The sequence below is a fragment of the Pinus tabuliformis genome, chromosome 2_1 (genome assembly GCF_031772625.1).
Source record: "Pinus tabuliformis cultivar Carrire ecotype Pingquan chromosome 2_1, CPIR1, whole genome shotgun sequence".
NCBI lineage: Eukaryota > Viridiplantae > Streptophyta > Pinopsida > Pinales > Pinaceae > Pinus > Pinus tabuliformis.
This window is the reverse complement of record NC_142299.1, coordinates 620,907,840-620,914,083: the sequence shown is the minus strand read 5'-3', so window position 1 is coordinate 620,914,083 and position 6,244 is coordinate 620,907,840. Positions and strand designations below refer to the sequence as shown.

Sequence of the window (6,244 nt, the reverse complement as noted above, 5' to 3'; positions counted from 1 at the left end):
AAACTTCAGAGGGAATATTTTAATGTTTTTAATAAAATATCTCTAACTGCTTTTCATTTTAATTTAATCCTATTTGATTTTTTGCACTAGATGCATTAATTTCTGTGTAGATGTTGATTTCTAATTGTATTTGATTACTTGCACTAGATGCATTAATTTCAGTGTATATGTTTATTTCTATTTCTATTTGATTGCTTGCATTAGATGAATTGATTTGAGTAAATATGTCAATTTCTAATCATATTTGATTGCTTTCATTAGATGCATTGATTTCAGTGAAGATGTTGATTTATAATTTGATGTAATTAAATGTATGGTATACGTTAATTTCAAGGTAATTAGATTAACATTGGGCATTGATTTCAATGTATATACATTTTTTTTATTGATGGCGTGTATTGCTTTCTATGCTACAATAATTCAACCATAAATAAAATACTTGAATTTTCAACTCAAATAAAATGTTCACTTAATTGAAGTATTTGCTTCTTGAAACTGTAAACTATTTGTAAGTGACAATATTCTTATTTTTCTCATTTTTCATCTCAATCAACATTGTCTTATTGTCACTTTCTATTCAAATTTTTTATTTCATCGCTTTTCATTTGATTAAAATGACCAAATTAATTTTAGACATATTTAACATATTTAAAATTATTATAAAAATTAGATGTTCCACATATTTTTTATAATGGCACATGACTGAAACCATCTTAGATCCATCTAACGTACTTTTCATTTGTATTTCATTTCATTATTTTTACCCAGAAAAAAAATGATAGAATATCACTTTAAATATATCTACCTGATCATGAATATTCCCTAAGAATAAATAGGAATAAATGTTTATAAGCTTTCATGCCTTAAAGATTGGTAAAGACCACAATTTTATTCATTTTCACAAGTCCATGCCATACCCGCCTCCCATAATATAATTTTATCGTTGTCACGCACGGAGCATGATCATAATATCCCATTAATTTTAGGTATCCAACCCAATATATACCCATATCAACATTACTTTGGAACGAAAAATGAGATAGAAAATGCCATTTAGAAATTCAGGTTAATAACAAACTATCATAACATAAAATGATTCATTTAAAATAATTGAAAATGTTGTGAAAAGAAAAGGAAAATTAAAAGCGACACTGATGGTATGCTAGGTTAATCCACAACACGTAAGGGTTGGAAAAGCTCCCCTTCAATGGCCTTGTTCATGACCATCAACGGATTGATTTGTCCATTGTTTTCCAAGAAGAGCGTGAGGAGGTTCTTAGAGAAACCACTGAGCAGGGCAACACCCTCTTCTCCCTGTAACACGGGCGTGCTGTTAGAGTCTCTCAAGCTCCAGAAGATGATCCTGGGAGGCACTCCATATCCCGCCTCTCTGAACTTATCCTTGATTACCATGTAGTCTGTTTTCCATGGATTTGAGGAAGCTTGGTCGAATTCCATGTCACTGAACACCACCAGTTGCTCTATCATCTTCTCCGGTTCTAGTCGGCATTTCACTGCCATCTCCAATATCACATCGAACACCTTTTGGAAATCGGTATTCATTCCCCAATCCATGTTCTCTGTGAATTCATACTTTTCAACTAGGGAATTCCCTGTGACCAAATGCAGTTCTGGATTTTCGCTGAAAGTCATAACATGGCCTTTCCACGGCTCCTCGCTTATTTCCGAAACCAACAATCCAAGCGCTATGCAGACCTCCATGGGAGTTCCGGACATGCTCCCTGAAACATCACAGACCGCCAAGGTGTTAGAAAGCTTTCCTTCTTTCTTCATGTCTTCCACCATTCGCTTCCACTGCAATTCTGCAACAGAAGATTCTTCATTCTTGGCCTGTTCAAGAATTTCATGCGGAAGCAGAGCTCCAGCAGCAACTTTCTTGTTCCCGGCTTTCACCTCCTCCAAAAAGTGAGTGAATCTTTCGGAATCGTGCTTCATAAAGATGTCCTTGTAATTTTTCATGGCGACAGAGGCCACTCTTTCATAAGGCAGTTCGTTCCACAAATTGGAACCCATGTACACCTCAGGCAATTGGAGAGCCTTCCGCAGCGGAACCAACACCTCTTTCCTCAGCTTCTCACGGGCTCTGTAAACATAATGACTCTCTTCGTCAGTGTTGAACTCCTCACGGGGAAAAAGCGTGCGTGCAATGTTCTCACAGATTAGGGTGGAACGATCGTAGGACGAATCCAAGGAAGGCACCACTTGGCGGCTAGGCTTATCTCTTTCACTTTGCCCAACTTGAGCGCCTGCAAGTCTTTAGACAGCAAGCCCGCGAAGAACTGGGCAATTTGATCATGCAATGCTCTGTAATAGGGATCTTCCAAGTAACGTCTCAAAGATTTACTGGCTGCTTCCAAACGCTTTTCTTTCCTAATAACTCTGGCCTTCTCTCTCAGCATCTTTCCATTCAATACATCCGCTGAAATTCGATCTTCTCTTGGCCTGAGCGTGCCCAGCTTTTTAGCTTCTCTTGCAGCAGCACCCTTCCGAGCGTAATAACCGGGCCGACATCCGCTGGGGTTACAACACATTGCACGTCTTCGTCCATATTTGGATTTTGCACCCTCATTTTCCTTTGCACGCTGGATTTTTTCCTTGTGACTGATTTTTTCAGCCTTGCGTTTTTCCGTGGCTTCGGTTCCCTGTAGCAGGCGAACAAGTATCTCAGGTAGGTCTTTGAAATAACCAAATTGAGCGATGCTGCCGACATTGGCAGCGAGAGTTTTGGGGTGACGTGAATGAATCCAAGAAGCTGCGGCATAAAAGCCCTCTCGATCTGATTTGCCCGTTCCCCGTACGCCTCTCAGTTGACAAACTAGCTTTAAAGCTGCTAGTGGATCTTCATTCCATGCGGCTTCCAAAAGTTCAGTGACTCTATGGGAGGGAGTATCGGGCACAACATGGAAAAAGAAATCCAGCAATGGATTACTAGATGTTGAGAATGTGGGAGAGCAATTCTCAGTCAATGTCATATTCTCCTTTCCTGTCTGTAATTCGAAGTAGCGTTTCAAAGTTGGACTGGCCGCTTCCAAGAATCGTTTCAAAACATGCAAGCACCGTTTCAAGAAACGTTTGAAAGCTTCAGATATTGAGGATGTAGGAGGGCGGCCGTGCTGTGATTGCATTTCCAACGCCATTTCATTCGCAGCTGTCCTAGATTTTGGGGCATCTAATTCGGACCCACGATCAGCCACCACAAAATTTGGATAGTTGCAGAGCTCCGGGGGCCCAAGGAGAAGCGCAGCCATGGAAGTTATAGAAGAAGTTGATGAAGCTGAAGCTGTGAGTGTGATCGGAGCGGATTGGCTTAAATAAATAACCCTGTGCGGATTTTATATGGCGATCAAGAAATATTTGGAATCAAACTCCACGATATATGTTCTTGATATTTGTTTTGGGTAAATTTCTGTTTCTTTTCGCTCCACGAGACCGTTGTTTTGGGTGAATTTCTGTTTCGATTTGTGGTTTGTCCTCGTCATTTAGGTATACTTGTCTTCTCCTAAAGACAACGGAGGGACGCCACCTCCAACGAACCAAGTGGCCGACTCCACCATCCCAACATTTTGGATGTCATGCCTTAGTCCTCCCTATTTCTCCCCACCATGCACATGGCTAGCAATTCCATTTTCCAAATTAGTATCATCTTTTTTTTTATTACAAGTTAGAATAGAGTTTCACATTTTTAAAAATTAATAAATATAATTGGATATTGGTAAGTTTTAATTATTAATAAATAGAATTCAATATTTGTGAATTTTAATAATTAATAAATATAATTCAATATTTGTGAACTTTAATCATTAATAAATAGAATTTAATATTTCTGAAATATTTTTAGTAATAGTTAAAATCGAGAGTTCATATTTATATGTCTTTTTTAGGTTTAACTTTAATTAAATGAAATTAATATAATATTCTTGACTATCAAATGAGTTAAAGTTTTTTGAGCATATGGTGATGTTATGTCATGGTATTGATTCATAGTGTGATAACAGATCTAATTTTATGATTACTAATTAACAAATCTAATTTCACAATTTGATGATTACGAATGTTTATGGTAAGGTGGTTGTAGATCTCTATGGTTGAGAATATTGTTACATGTTTTTTTAAATGTGTATATGTTTTAACTTATATAGTAATTAGATTTTTAATTAATAATAATTTAAAAGAAAGTTATAATTTAGCTAATTTAAATTATTTTTTTAAATCCCTAATGTGAGATGTATCATGAGGCAAACTTTTTGATGTTTATCATGGATTGATGGTTTTTCATCCATTTAATTTATTTGAGAACACTAGCTTTATTTGAAATGTTTGCTTATGAACTCATTGATTCTAGTCCATTACCTAAAATAATAAAATAAAATTAGAAAAAATACAAACTACATGTGCTTGATTTTATTATTAGTAGTAACCAGGATGATAGTGATTTGCATGTTAACCACTATTAGTTCATGCTTATGAACTCATTGATTCTAGTCCATTTCTTAAAATAATAATAAAAAATTAGAAAAAAATAAAAGCTACTTGTGCTTGATTTTTATTATTAGTAGTAAGTAGGATGATAGTAATTTGCATGTTAACCACTATTAGTTCATCATTGACTAATGCAAGTTATAATGTTTAATTTTGCATATTATATATATATATATATATATATATATATATATATATATATATATATATATATATATATATATATATAATGTCTCAATATTATTAAAGGAATTGCTTTTCAAACATCTAAGTAGCCCATAACTTTAAGGTCTGATAGCATTCTTTGCACAATATAATGCCATGTGAATGATTTCTTCACAAATTTTATGCAATGATTTCTACATACAATTGCAATCACTAGAACACAAAGGGGGGTTTTAAGACAATTTTTGAGTAAATTGTCTTAACTTGAGACCAAAATAAACTTTTGTATTGTCTTAAATATTGTCTTTAAGGGGGTGTCTCAAATTATTGTCTTAAAAAATTGTCTCTATAAAGATAATATATAACACAAGCATTATTGTCTCTTATGAGAAAATTTCATTTTTGTCTCTCCAAAGGCAATAGTTGAAATTAAAGACATATTGTCTTTATGGAATCATATATATTGTCTCTCTAGAGAAAATATAAAACAATGAATCCAGAAAAATATCTCACCATTAAAATAAATCAATATAAAAATATTCAATTCAAAAAACCTACAATATCATTGAATAATTCATGTTAGGGTACAGTGGAATCGAACCACCAACCTCTTACATGATAGGTGCCCTTCCTTTGAGATAGCACACTTTGAAGAATTATGTGAGGAGTTATGGTAGTCCTTGCAATTGTATATATAGGCATTGATTTTAAAAAAATGCTCAACACATAATGGCATAATCCTTGTAAAACCATAATCATGCAAAGCCCTATTTTTAACTTAATAAAAAAATAACTCAATGGAGTTAGCTCACTATGACACCCTTGTAGCTTTACTTGCACAAAAGGTTAATAATAAACAATAATCTACAAACAAATTAATCTAGCCATACAAAAATAATTAACTAGAATTAGTACAAGCAATACAACCACCACCCAAAGAGCTACAACAGCTTGCTACTAGGTACCGATGAAAAATATGATGTATACATAAGGAGCCATCACTGCATCATCAACTCATTCAAGACAAATTGGGCACTCTTTTCTTTCACCGTTACAATTTTCTTTGACCAATTCTTCAATGTAAGCTTTTGAAGGTACAAAACAAGAATCTCCATTAACACACATTTGGATTTTTAGAAGAAAATGCCTCACTAGCTTATACATATTAGATGAAAGTTCTGCATCACCCCGGTTGTTGATAAAGTAGTAATTAGAACAAATTCCATGCCATCTTATTCGAATTAGAACACAGTTGTGTATCACCCCAACTGTTATCATTGTGTGTCACCCCAATTGTTGATAACTTAGCAATTAGAACAAATTGCAACATATAACTACTCATAAGACAATTAAAAAAACTTTTGATCTTTGGGGCTCAACATAAGGTTGTTCAATAAAAATCATTTTACAAAGGACAATAAAAATCATTTTACAAAGGAAATTGTAAAGTAGAACAACTCATGACAAGAAAAAGACATTCACAATTGGCACAACCTCAAAAGAAATTCCATAATAGATGGATAATTGTGAAGAGGACTGGATATCAACCTCAAAAGAAATTTTGAATATTCATGAACAA

At 34.3% G+C, this 6,244-nt stretch overlaps 1 pseudogene; it reads right to left on the bottom strand.

Annotated features, from left to right (window-relative positions):
- Positions 1 to 1,167: 1,167 nt before the first annotated feature.
- On the bottom strand, positions 1,168 to 3,269 carry LOC149202074 (uncharacterized; annotated as a pseudogene).
- Between the last annotated feature and the right edge of the window lie 2,975 nt (positions 3,270 to 6,244).